The 12958-nt window shown below is 27.5% G+C and overlaps 1 long non-coding RNA gene and 1 other non-coding gene across 2 annotated transcripts; one reads left to right on the forward strand and one right to left on the reverse strand.

Moving 5' to 3' along the window:
* Positions 1–861: 861 nt before the first annotated feature.
* On the reverse strand, positions 862–933 carry Trnac-gca (transfer RNA cysteine (anticodon GCA)). Its single transcript has one exon. It is a non-coding gene; the product is annotated as a tRNA-Cys (tRNA).
* Positions 934–1138: 205 nt separating this feature from the next.
* Positions 1139–11089, forward strand: LOC129987714 (uncharacterized). Its single transcript, XR_008785591.1, has 3 exons — positions 1139–1268; positions 6008–6141; positions 9862–11089. It is a non-coding gene; the product is annotated as an uncharacterized LOC129987714 (long non-coding RNA).
* Positions 11090–12958: the final 1869 nt, after the last annotated feature.

Genomic DNA, 12958 nt, shown 5'->3' on the forward strand with positions numbered 1-12958 from the left:
TTATCACTGATTTTCTGAAATATCCCCGAAAATTTGAACTTTAATTTGAGCGGGTCTTTAACTACTTCTGAATTAAATTTTACTTGCATGTATAACTAAATTTCAAAAATTTATTGAAAACATGTTTTATACAGTAACCTACATATCGTAGGAAAACAAGACATATCTTCATTAACAATGGTAGAAAATCCAGAACAAAATTTTTGTAGCAATAATAAAAACCCCGATTTGACTTTCATGTCAAAATTGGAATAAATTGTTGTAAAATAAAAAAATATTTAAAAAATTATTCTGCAATAAAAGTAGTAATATCAAAAAGATATATATTTTTGTAATTTTAAGCTGGTGCAAAATTAATTTTTGTGCAGTTATAATTTCGGAAGTTATGGTTTAAAAAAAAGCAACAAAATTTTGACTATTTTTTAATTAACGAAAATTTATAAAAATTTGTTTCAGATGTATATTCCATCTTCCAAAATAATATATCTGTGCCAAATTTGGCAGTTGTAGGTCCTCTAGAGTGCCAACACATACACTCATTTTTTTATTAAAGTTTTACAAACATTATTCTCTAACATTTTCGTTGGTGCGAATAATACATATAGTAATAATTTTGATTGAGAAGCGAAAGAATATGCAATGTTATAGCGTTTAAATTTATATATGCCATATGCATTCAATTTCAAATAGTCTTAATTTTTTAAAAATCACTATACAGCTTAAAGTAATTTAATTGAATATTTTTACTTTCCTTTGTCTTTTGTAACTCCTACACAGAATATTTTAACATTAGATTTGTAGTTCAGAAAACACCCGAAAAATAAAATTTGTGCTATATTTAATTCTTCAAAAAATGGCTTTAGGGGGCACCCGGGTTTGAACCGGGGACCTCTCGATCTGCAGTCGAATGCTCTACCACTGAGCTATACCCCCACGGTCATTGCAAGAAAATTAGTGATACAGTTAAAATACTGTCACTGTCTGAGAAAAAAAATTTTTTGAAATTTTAGTTTTTCAATCAAAGAGTCAAGAAAATTTACTATTATAGCATTAAAACTATGTAACGGAAACAAATAACAGTTTTATCAAGATACCGCTATCATATTTTTCGTTACTCACATCCAAATGCTGTAAACATGTCAACAATTAAATTGAAGTGAATGTATTGAAAGTAAACAATGTCAAGACACTGCTTCTTGCGCGTCGTTTGGGAAAAATTCCGGAAAGCAATTTTTTAAATTCCAAAGATTCAGTTTACCGAGTGCAAGGTATTCTATTCGGTAAAAGTTACTTTTAGTGTGCACCCAGCTGCGCCAACAACGCCAAGTCGCCAATAAAGATGGCGGACAAAATAAACAAATACTTCCACAGAACAGTTACGGTTACCATTTCCCGGCATCTAATTAGGACTTTTTAAGTATTTTTTTTTTCCATACTGCCCGGTGCCTTCTACAGATGCCTTCGGCATCTGTAGAAGGCACCGGGCAGAATTTTTTAACTTAAAAAAAACATCCTACGGCTTCGCTAGCAGCGGGAGCGGGAACCTAGTAGCTTCGCTAGCACATTGAACATAAGGACTGTGTGGATAACATGAACTGTACATAATCAATTGAATAGAAAGAATGAAGGATGTTGTACGAACGGATTTCAGAGGAAATTCTGCCCGGTGCCTTCTACAGATGCCGAAGGCATCTGTAGAAGGCACCGGGCAGAATTTTTTAACTTAAAAAAAACATCCTACGGCTTCGCTAGCAGCGGGAGCGGGAACCTAGTAGCTTCGCTAGCACATTTAACATAAAGACTGTGTGGAAAACAGAAACAGTACATAACCAAGAGAAAAGAAAAAACGGAGAAATAAGCAATCGGAACATTCTCCATACAAAATTTCAAACAAACATACTTTCCCCACCTTCATCAACTTGTAAAAGAATATATTCCACTCACCTTCCATCCATTCTGCCGGTTCGATATCAAACCATTCTCAATACAAAATTTCAAACAAGCATCCTTTCCTAATTTCATTAACTCGTAAAATATATATGTATGCATATTTAACTCGCTCTTCATCCATTCTACAGGTTCGAAATAATCCCGACATAACAAATTATGAAGGGAACCAACCGTTATAACACCAAAAGAATTACGAGAACTGCGAAGAATTCCATTTGCAGCTGTCTTTGAAAGTGAGAATGCAGACGATTTTTTTAAAGCGAATACTGACAATTAAAAATTGCAAAAGAATAAATATTTTCTGTTCGTATTCACATTAAAAAAAGAAAGAAGAAAATAACTTTTAATTATAAGCTTAAATTTCTTTATAATAAAGAACAAAAGTAAAATCTTTAATCGATATTTTTTTAATATTTTTAATTTAACATTTTTCATAATTTAATTGTAGTTTAAGTACAACTCAACCATTGCAAAAAGTAGTAAACAAAACAGCAGTACGGTTGCTAGAAGAGGAATCCGATGGGTTGCAATATTGGCGACAAACAGCTGGTGCACACTAATCTTCACTCAGGCCTTCTATTCTTGTGTTGTTATATTGGTACTTCACAATTACTGATTATCTTACCAAATTATTCACTTTTATTATTATTTTATTTCGTTCAAACATGGCAATTTTTAACCTGTTAAACGGGTAATTAACTCATATTCAATTCGTTTGGCATTGAAATATTTCGTCATACCCAGTTAACAGGTTAAAAAGTTTTTCATAGCTATATGAAAATAACAGTTCAAAATTTTGATAACAAGAAAAGCCTTTTTAGATAATTCTTTCTTTGCAAATATATAACAAAATTGCTTTGAATTCTGATTGCGAAATTGTTAGTATTTGTAACAAATTTTTAAAAATAGAAATAGATTTATTTCAGCATCAATATGCATAATGATTCAATTTTTTTCTGCAAATGGGTGAATTAATTACATTTGTTTGTGATTAATTTTTCCTTATAGAAATGAATTTTTTTATTTAAAATTCTACTGTTTTTTCTCCTGATTTTGTGATAATAGGAATAATTTCTAATTTTGTTTCAGTTATTAAATTTTGTTCTGATTTATATTACTTACGGAAATTTGTAAAATGTAGTTAAATTTTCAACATTCAAAGAAGTTATATATTGAGTGACCAGACATGAAAGTCCAGATGTTTTACTTTATTCAATTTTAAATATGGTCAATCCTTGCTTTGAGAGCATCTTATATAATAAACAAAACAAAATGTAAAAAATTGACTCGCTTAACAAGTAATATTTCAAAAAGACTTCAAAGGCTACATTGGCCTCTATTAGTCTGTATTGACCACTTGTTTGTAGAAAACCCTTAGATATGTATGGAAGAAGTTTTGACTAGATAGCATTGTTGCACATGATTACAAGGGATTTCAGTTACTATTTGGATCCTTAATAAAAGAGATTTTACCTAGAGCCAGGATTATTGTGGTAGAATTGTATAGCAATATCATTGATGAGTTGGTAGAAGAACATAACCACAACTACCAATGAGCTTCTGGATTTATATTCTGTGTTATTCTGTGTTGCAAAAAGTTGCAGACAGATTTGAACAAAAGAAAAGAAATAATAGATGCAAAAAAGTAACAAATTTCCACTAAAATTAGGGAAATGCTGAAAGTACAGGAAATTATTGCATTGTATATCAAGAAGCACCACCTTGATAAGGCAGTAGCTATGCAAGTTACAAATTAATTTTATGATAATTCTGTGTCTCATTTCTTCCAAATGTTGAAGGGTACCGAAAGATAAATGTCTTTAAAACAATTTTTTCCAAAAATAATGATGTTATATTTTATAAAAAATAAAATATAACATTATACATTTGTTTGAGATTTCTTTTAATGGAATGAATTGCCTTATTTTACATCGATTCCTATTCGTACATTATGAGTATCATTCAATTACAAATTATATTGAGTGAGGTTCCACTGCATATCCAGGATCTCAATTTTAAATAAAATTATCAGATTAATCAGCTTTTTAGTATATAAATAATTCATATCTAAAAATTATTTGCTTAATTGAATGTACAAAATAATTCTGTAGAATCCTCCTTCCTTTCTTTTATTTTAATTGATTTATTTTTTTTTAACTATAAATAGATTATAGTCCCCTTATCATAATGGAAAAAGAAAATGCATTAGAAACTTCCCTTGTGTTACCTTGTCTAAAAAATTAGAAACCAAGTAACATGAAATAATAACTTAGTAGAACATGAAATAACCAGTCATCTTTAAACTTTCAATTGCCTGTTGCAAAGTTTAATATGTATGTAATTTTATTTAATATGTATAATAATTTTATTTATAATCAGTGGCCGTTCGAGGTTGCAGAGCTATAGCACATCCTGCAATAATTAAAAAAATCTTATTTATTAGCTTGTTTTATAACATTTATCAACCTTTATTTGTAATAATTCATAATTTTGTATAAATGCATATTAATTATTCATCGACTACATTCTCAACTATATGAAAATCCTTTTGAACAAGATATTATATGATTGTTGTTAAAGTTCTAAAACATATGAATCATAACATATAATCATCTAACGTTCTGAAACGTATGAAACATATAATCATCTATGATATCATAAAGATATTACAAGAATATCGTTGGACAAGTAAGAGACCTATTAACTTTACCCAAAGTATATTTATAAATGGAAATTAAAAGCAGAGGCTGTCTGGCTCACACTCTCAAACAGATCCTAATTGTGCTGAAAATTATTTAATGTATATCGTGAAACATTTCTTAACTAAAAAGAAACTTAAGGAAAACAGTATTTCCAGAGTTGTTTTTGAACTAGCTCATCCTTAACCACAGAAAAAAAAATGCCAAATAGCATTCATGTCACTGATTTTCTTTTTTTTCTTCCTACTTATCTCATTTGTATTGTTTTTATTATTTTAATAAAAAAAAAGTACAAAAAGGGTAAAAAGTACAATCAATTGTTCAATTAAAATTGTTTTAAAAAACAGAGGAAAATAAATCTATTTTATAAAAAGCTTATTTAAGAATATAGATAAAATTTTATATGCACTTCGGAAATTGTTTTGTTGTTGGACTGTCCTAAATACAATTTTTTATTCAAATAAATTATAAATAACATTTAATTTACCTTCCTAAACCTTAAAAAAAAAATTGTAATTATATATGTTTCCTTGAAAACATAATAATGCTACAAGTTGAATAGATGAAATTTGGTATCCTGTCTTTAAATTAAAACTGTAGATATGCAAAAAATTTTAACCAAAATCATCAAACGAAAATCCATGCTTTTGTCTTTCTGTCAAAATGAGAGCTTGATTAGTAAAATTTGATGTGAGATTTTATCTTTAGAATTCTAGATCCATATTGAATTTTCAATCTAAATTCAACAAAGGAGTAAGTATCCTATTAATTAAAAGTGAATATGAAAACTCACAATTGCATCAAACTAGAATTGTGTTGTGACTTATGTATGGCACTTTACAAGCCCGCTGATGATTACCTTCAAACTAGAATTGAATTTAGTATATGATCATTATCCCAAAATTTTAGATCTCTTCAATTTTAAACTATATCCATCTAGAAAAGATCATGGATTCTTGAAAGTCAAGCTCCATCTATCTAGATGTTTGGTGCATATGTGAGCTTGGCCATTCTGAAACACAATAAGCAACATAAATGAAAGTTAATATGTTTGACACCAAAACTAATTAATTAATTTTGTACCTAATCAGTCAATGGGAAGAAGTACAAAATACATAGTTGATTCACTTCACTATACTCTGAAGTTAAGGTGTGTCATTTGATTTTGATATATGAGAAAGTTGAGGAGTTAACAATCTCACTGGTGGAGGACTGTCTTTCAGCCTTTGGGATATATCTTTTACAACTCTCCTGTATTTTTTGCTGATGAACCACTAGTGCCTAAATTATTTATGAGTTAATGTCTTTTGTTATATTTTTATAAGCTTTACATGCTGATATAAATATTTCTTTTTCAGGTTATAAAAAGAAGTCATTGTATTTTGTACATAGTTTGCTATCTAAGAAATACCAAATTTCAGATTCAATTATCAGCCCAATTTCTTTTGATTAATAATTTGGAAGTAATATTGAAAAATATTTAGATCAATTGGTAAGTTTTATATTTTAGAAGTATTTGATTTTGTTTGTTAGAATTGGTATTAGAATTTAGTTTATATATATATATATATATTTGTAAACCAACGAAGCAACATAATAAATATAATTTTATCAGTAGTAACAAATATCTAATAGTTTCCCAGTGGACCTTAAATAACTGCATAAAATTCCTGCTGCCATGCATCTCTTCACTAGTTTAGGCAACGAATCAAACCTTTAATTTTACTGTTCTTATTTCAGTGTATTTAACCAGTAATGATTTAACATTTTTATTTTTGCATCAAATTAGGAAACAAATATGAATAAATTCTTAATTAACATCCATAATTTATTTATTTTAACAATAGATAATAATTTCTACTATCGTGTTGTGTGAACAAGTGGTTTAATTCATTCAGTTAACCTGATATGGCTGTCAACCACTTAACGCACTCAACCAAATTAACTTAGATTCTAACAACAGAATTAACTTAAATTGTTGTAGTGAATTAACTGGTTAATGCTGTTAATCACTTATGTACATTTTTGTTCTTTTATTACATTTTGCACATGCCTTTATTCAGTGCATTTTTTTTATTCACTAGTTATTGTTCAGATCTTTTCTATGTAATTATACCATGTATGTGTGCTTATTCTCTACACATTCAAAAAAAGTGTATTTCATTTTAAAAATTTATATCAAAAGGGAATTAGTGTAAATTTTTTGTGTATTTATTGTTTTCAGATAGAACTTTAAGAAACTCATTATTCCATTTCCTGTAAGCAAGAAAAATACCAAAGAATTTTAATGAGATGATTTTAAGTATTGCCTTGATTTTGACCTTCAAAAAGGCAAGATAAGATTTTTGTACATTAAACCAAAATTTTTATTAAGTCATTAAATGCTTTAAATATCTGATATTTATAATGATTAATCTTTATAACTTTTTAAAAAATGGATAATTCTGTAGTTATTATAATTGATGAATTGATTAGGAATTCACTTTGTAGTTAAGATTCAAAAATTGAAAGAAAAAAATTACCACCAGAAGAGTTGAAAAATCTAAGCAAATGCAAATATTACCCCCCCCCCCCTTCCTAGATTTATCTTGAAATTCACCGTATCAAAAATAATTAATTTTAGTGTATTTTGACTTCCGAAAACGGAAACTCTTTAGGCAACTGATCGCTTCATGGCTGGTTTTATTTAGAGCCAAAGGTGGCCACTATAGCAAGATTTAACTATATAACATAAATAAAGCAACCAATTTGTTTTGTTGATAGTATTGCAATCATTGATACTGCTGACGAAAAGTGGCTGAAGTATTTGTGATTCTACGTTACTACTTTTACAAGATGCATATTTTAAGGGTTATTATTTTTTTTTTCTTATCATTTGATTTAATAAACAAGCCATTAATTTTTTACATATACTTAGTAAAGCAAACGACTAAACTTTTAGTTTGTTAGTGACTGTAATTGTGTATACAATATGCTTTAATTGTTCACTTATTATATTTATTATATATGTATGTTGTTAATAAAAGTTTTTTATATATATAATGAGCAATTTTATTGATTTTAGAAATTAATTCAAGAGTCTCTTAATGAAATATTTTCTTTGATATTAGTTAATATACATTACATGAAAAAAGAATTGATAAGTGGGCCTGACAATGCTGAAAATAATATTTTCATTTGAATTCTGAAACCTAGTAGCACTGAAATATTATGCAAAATTTTTACTGTATTTTCAGTATTATAAGACAATTGTAGTAAATATTATAGAGTGCATTAGGTAGTGCTTCCAAGTACTTCAAAAAACACTGGTGCCATGTTTTTGAGATCTGCTGATCTGTAGCATCCTTTGTGGTTGTTTTTTATTCTTATTATTCTTAGCTGATTTTTCTTTTGGCAATTATGCTCTAAACATGGTTCCCAACTTTAAATGTTGTGATTTACTTTTTAAAAATTGAATCTGTAGTAAACATTTTGTTTTCTATATATCTATTTAGATAAGAAAGCTTACATTTTTTTCTGAAAGATTAAATGGGCCAAAAAAGAAGCTATGTGCAGAAAAAAACATTCACAATTAAAAATAATTTCACAACATTTTTTTTCTGATGTTTGATTTGATAAGGATCTTAACCTCACATTACATTTTTTTGTAAATTGTGGGCAGATGCATATAAAGTCTTTGTTACAACTCATCAAAAATTGATTTGTGATTTTGATGTGAAACCCCCTTTTCTAATGTATGTGCACATGCGGTCATTTATTAATTTCTTCATATAATTGCAGTTACACTCTATCCATGGTGATTTGATGTAACAGATATATAATTTTGTCAAAATATTATAATGGGCATTATATTTTAAATGGTACATGTATTATTTTTAATTAGTCTTTTATCATGTTCAGGCAATGAATAAAAAGAAACATTTCTGTTTTAATTTATATTTTACTGTTTAATCTTTTTTTTCCTGTCATATTAACAAGGATGTTCGATTTTTAATTTATTGAATAATTAAAACTAGGAGGACTGATAAGGCTCTCTTTATGATGCAAAACTGTTTGCAATATTAACCACTTTGGTTGGCATCTGATGTCCATTCCAATGAAGAATATGATGTATGTCTTACTCATCCAAAACAATCAATCCATACTCTTGCTAGAATGAAGTAGCACTTTAGTAGAATGTCAAATTGTTACCTGATAGATTTTAATGGAAGATGATATGAATACTGAAGATTTCTGATTTATCAAAAATCCAACAATTGAATTAGGAATTGAAATCCATATAATTAATAGTATTTAATTTAGAAAGTCTATTTTTATTGATATCAAATGTAATAATATAGTTTCGCCAGCTTTGTTTTCAGTTGTAATGCATTTTTTTTTATATGTAAGAATGTGGTGTTATTCTGAAAATGACCAAATATAAATATTGCCTTATGAAAAAGAGCTAATAAAATTTCTACATTCACTTCTTAATTTTGAAAATGATTAAATAAAATGTGATAAAAAAATTAATAGATTGAAAAATAAACAATATTTATTTCTATTTCATTTTTATTATATTTTATTTTTTGTGTAAAAATGATCAACTTTAGAAAATTGCAAATGCGATATATACTTTAGTTATTTTGGTTGTGTTATTTTTACTCCTTATCTTTGATTGTGAGCATTTCTTTTGTTTTGTCTTTATTTACTTTTGCCTGCCTTTTAAAATATATCAGATTTTTTCTCTAAATATTATAGATAATAAAATAAAGATATAAATATATATCTATATTAAACAAGTGAAAAATACATGTATAAATATGTATCGACTACAAATATGTAATAACTAAAATCTCCTAGTTTTTTTTTACCTTTAATCTCTCTTGATAGGCTAATTTGTAAATTTTGCTGTAGTTCTGTTTCAATTCCTGTTTTAAATAACCATGTATATGCATTTGAAATTATAAATGTATTGTCCTTTATGCAACTATATCATGTATATATATTTTTTTGCATTTATAAGATTTTTTCACCTAACTCAATTTTTTTCACTATATATTTATTTCTTTTTTTAAATTTTACAATTGTTCTTCAAACGCTATTGGTTCAATATTTTATGATACCTCTGTGCATTTCTTGGCCTTAAAAGATACTTTCATTTTGAAATTTGATATTGAAAGTAAATAAATGATGGTTAAGCTTAATTTTTATATATATTTTTCTTTTTCAGGAAGAATTTTTAAGAAATTTGTTATTCTGTTGGTTGCCAGCAAATTGAAGATCTAATATTATAATTTTAAAAAATGTAATGTACATTGATTTTGACTTATGAATAGGCAAGATGGAGTTTGTCTTTACATTGAAGCAAGTTTTTTGTAAAGTAATTAAACTGTAAAAATAAAATTGATATTTTCTCTTATCAAGCATAATGAGTGTATATTCTTGTGAACCATGCAAGAAAACTTTTAATGGCATAAAGCCATATGAAAGTCATTTGGCATCTGAGAAACATCAGAGGAAAGTTAGTGGGCCAATATCTATTATTCAGGATTTTGTGAATTGCAGTGTCAATTCTACAGATTGGGAACAGGAACCCTCCATAATATTTGCTGGGAATGTTTACAAATGTACTCTTTGTAAAACTTTTCTTAATAGTGTAGACCAAGTTAAGAGCCATATCAATGGTGGAAAGCACTTAAAAGCAAAAGTTTCTGTAGGGTTTATCAATTCGAATGTACTGGCGTCTCATAATCAAAGCATTGACCAAGGTGGCTGCACTTCCTTACCATCTGCCAGTTCCGAAGATTCACGATTTCATTTTTCTGGTCATATTGATGAGATTAAAAAATTAGTTGAAAATATCAAAGTGTTTAACCCAAATGATGAAATTGTTTTTAACTAAAACTAAACATCTGCATCTGCAAATATGATTGATAATGTGTGTGTTGTTTGTTATAAAATTAGAATAGGTATTTCTATATGTATATTAAAGATATTGTATGTATTTATTATATACAGTATTCATGCAGTATTTATATACATACTTTCTAGTTTTTAATTGCACTTCATCCCTTTTATTTATTTATTTATTTGCTCGACATTTATCTGAGAAAAATGTGATTTATAATTCTGAACATATTTCCATATTAATCATGAAATTTTCTTTTTATGAGTAATTGCATTACAAAGATAAGTGGCTTTATATTTATTTGCTAATCAGTTATATTGTAATCAGTGTACCAAATAAAAGTGGCTGGATTCTTTTAACTGCCTTACACACTTCTGCATTATCAGGATATATATGTTTAACAGATTATAATCATAATGCAAGAAGGTGGGAGAAAGCATTTAATTTTTCATTATCAGTGTTAGAACTTCTACTTGTGCCACTAATTATATTGCCATTTAAAATATGCCATCTGTGTACTCTCTTTAAATGTATTACATTTGTATGTTGATGTCTGTATATAAATAAATGTGATATATATGCAGTCTTCTTGATTCCAGAAATTTAATCAAAGCAGTTTTTAGCAAATATATTTGCTATGCCCATTAAAATACATTGTATGGAATAATAATTCAAAAGTAATACTATGAGTTACATTTTCTTTGTAACTTATTAAGTATTTCTTCCATATGAATTGAATTTTAAATATAAAAAATTATAATGTGTTTTTAGTGTTTTTAAGTTTGAGGTTAATATATAATGAATGAAGCATGTTCATCATTAATGCTTTTATATGTGTTGTCATCATTACAAAAGATTTGAAAACTGATTTGTTTTTGGTCTTAAGAATTGAAATGCCATACACTCTAACAAACTTGAATTTCTGACAAATTTAACTAAATACAGTAACAATATCATTTTGTCACTTTAAACCTTCAACAAACTAGCTCTAAACACAGACTGGCTGCAAGTGATGTGACGATGGCTGTTTGTTATTGGTTTTGTCATAATTTCTCATTAAGAGAGTTATTTTTTACTTTCTCGTATAAGAAATATAGAGAAAATACTGTAATCATTAAAAAATTCAAACTCTAGGTTTTGATGAATCTCCTTCTTTTAGATCACCCTGAGTTTGAAAAACGCATTTTTTGCATTATGTTTGTACAAGATAACTCAAACATGTTTTGAACCAGAGGGGTGAAATTTGGTATATAATTTTTACAGCAAATTTATAGATTTCTATCACATTTTGAGTGAAATCTGTTCAGAGGAACTCTGCCTTTCCAGCTGTCCAAATGTTATTGTGTTAACTTATGTTACCACTATAACCTTGAATTAAAGAAAGCTAGATGGATCAAATTTGGTGCACAAGTTTAGCATTCATAGTATACATTTTGTCTAAAATTGAGCCAAATTCAGCAAGGGGTTGAATGTTTGTCGATCTGTTCTTTCAGAAACATGTAACCGCAGTAACTCAAAAACACAATGACTTTAATATATTAAATTACATATGTGATTTTGTGAGCGGTTTCAGTTTTGTGGCAAATTTTGATCTCAGTTTGTGGAAAAAAACACGTTTAAAATTTAAATTCGATTTGCAGGTATTATTAATCGCCAAAGATTACACATAGATTCAGTAAAAATGCTAAATTTCTGCCAACGATCAATGCTTCGTAATTATTGTTCGCTTGTGCCATGCAATACATTTGTGTCCTTACCCAATGTGCAAAATTTTATGCTGGATAAGGGGTGGGGGATGACACCTTTATTAGAAAATATGCGAGAACTTTTTGGAGAGTCCACTTCCGCTTTTTATTTTCCATATATATTTAGTTATATATTTCATAAGATTATAAGTTTGCGTAATTTGAGTTGTGTAGGAGCATCTACAGCAATTAATTTGGTATTCAATTACATGCTATAAATTTCTTAAATATATATTTTATAATTAGCTCAGTAATGTAAAATTATTGCAACTTAAATTCGTGTTTCATTAATAATAAATAATTTTAATTAAATATACTTTTTTTAAAAGTGATTTTGTTTAACATTTTTATAAAAGTTAAATGCGATGTAAAACATTCAGTGCAAAACTGAACATTTCCATTTTTTTTTTTTTTTTTATCAGAATCCAGTTTAATTAGCAATACATTTGTTTTGCAGAGTTTTTTTTTTTTTTTTTTTCCAATTTATTACTTCGTTATTTGTAGCAATTAATGCTTTTAGCGTATCAAAAATTAAAAGAATTCAGATTATTATGAATTTCGTTAAAGATGGCTCACATTATGAACTTAATATAAATATTTATACTAACGTATTATATTAATTATAAAAAATTTTTATGAATTATTATTGGATTTTCAATATTAGCTCTACCTGA

Source organism: Argiope bruennichi, chromosome 10 (assembly GCF_947563725.1).
Source record: "Argiope bruennichi chromosome 10, qqArgBrue1.1, whole genome shotgun sequence".
NCBI lineage: Eukaryota > Metazoa > Arthropoda > Arachnida > Araneae > Araneidae > Argiope > Argiope bruennichi.